The sequence below is a fragment of the Macaca mulatta genome, chromosome 4 (assembly GCF_049350105.2).
Source record: "Macaca mulatta isolate MMU2019108-1 chromosome 4, T2T-MMU8v2.0, whole genome shotgun sequence".
In the NCBI taxonomy this organism is placed as follows: domain Eukaryota; kingdom Metazoa; phylum Chordata; class Mammalia; order Primates; family Cercopithecidae; genus Macaca; species Macaca mulatta.
This window is the reverse complement of record NC_133409.1, coordinates 67,052,392-67,053,210: the sequence shown is the minus strand read 5'-3', so window position 1 is coordinate 67,053,210 and position 819 is coordinate 67,052,392. Positions and strand designations below refer to the sequence as shown.

The following is an 819-nucleotide window of genomic DNA, read 5'->3' as shown; positions in this document are numbered from 1 at the left end:
AGCTCACTGCAGACTCTGCCTCCTGGGTTCAAACAATCCTCCCGCCTCAGCCTCCCAAGTAGCTGGGTAGCTGGGATTACAGGCGTGAACCATCACACTCAGTTATTTTTTTGTATTTGAGTACAGAGGGGGTTTTGCCATGTTGGCCAGGCTGGTCTTGAACTCCTAGCCTCAAGCCATCTGCCTGCCTCGGGCTCCCATAGTGCTGAGATGACAGGTGTGAGCCACCATGCCCAGTCCATTTTCGGTTCTTTATTCCAGAAGTTGCTGGCTGAGGTAGCGTGTGAGTGAGTGTGCTCTCTGTGGGAGTCCACCATGGCATACCATGGCCAGGGCCAGAAAGTGCAGAAGGTTGTGGTGCAGCCCATCAACCTCATTTTCAGATACTTACAAAATAGACCCCGGATTCAGGTGTGGGTCTACGAGCAAGTGAATATGTGGACAGGAAACTTTATCATTGGTTTTGATGAGTGTAAGAACCTTGTATTAGATGATGCAGAAGAGATTCATTCTAAAACAAAGTCAAGAAAACAACTTTGTTTGTGGGTCGGATTATGCTAAAAGGAGATACTATTACTCTGCTACAAAGTGTCTCCAACTAGAAGTGATCAATGAAGTGAGAAACTGTTGAGAAGGATACACTTTGTTTTTTAGATGTCCTTTGTCCAATATGAACATTTATTTGCATTGTTTTGATTACCCTTATGTCATTACAAGATGACAATAAATGCTGTAAGATTGTTTGAATTAAAGAAAGAAAGAAAGGAAAGAAAGAAAGAGAGAGAGAAAGAAAGAAAGAGAGGGGGAGGGAGGGAGAAA

The 819-nt window shown here is 43.8% G+C and overlaps 1 pseudogene; it reads left to right on the top strand.

Annotated features, from left to right (window-relative positions):
* The first annotated feature begins 315 nt into the window (after window positions 1-315).
* LOC697473 (small nuclear ribonucleoprotein E pseudogene) lies at window positions 316-561 on the top strand (annotated as a pseudogene).
* The last annotated feature ends 258 nt before the right edge of the window (window positions 562-819 follow it).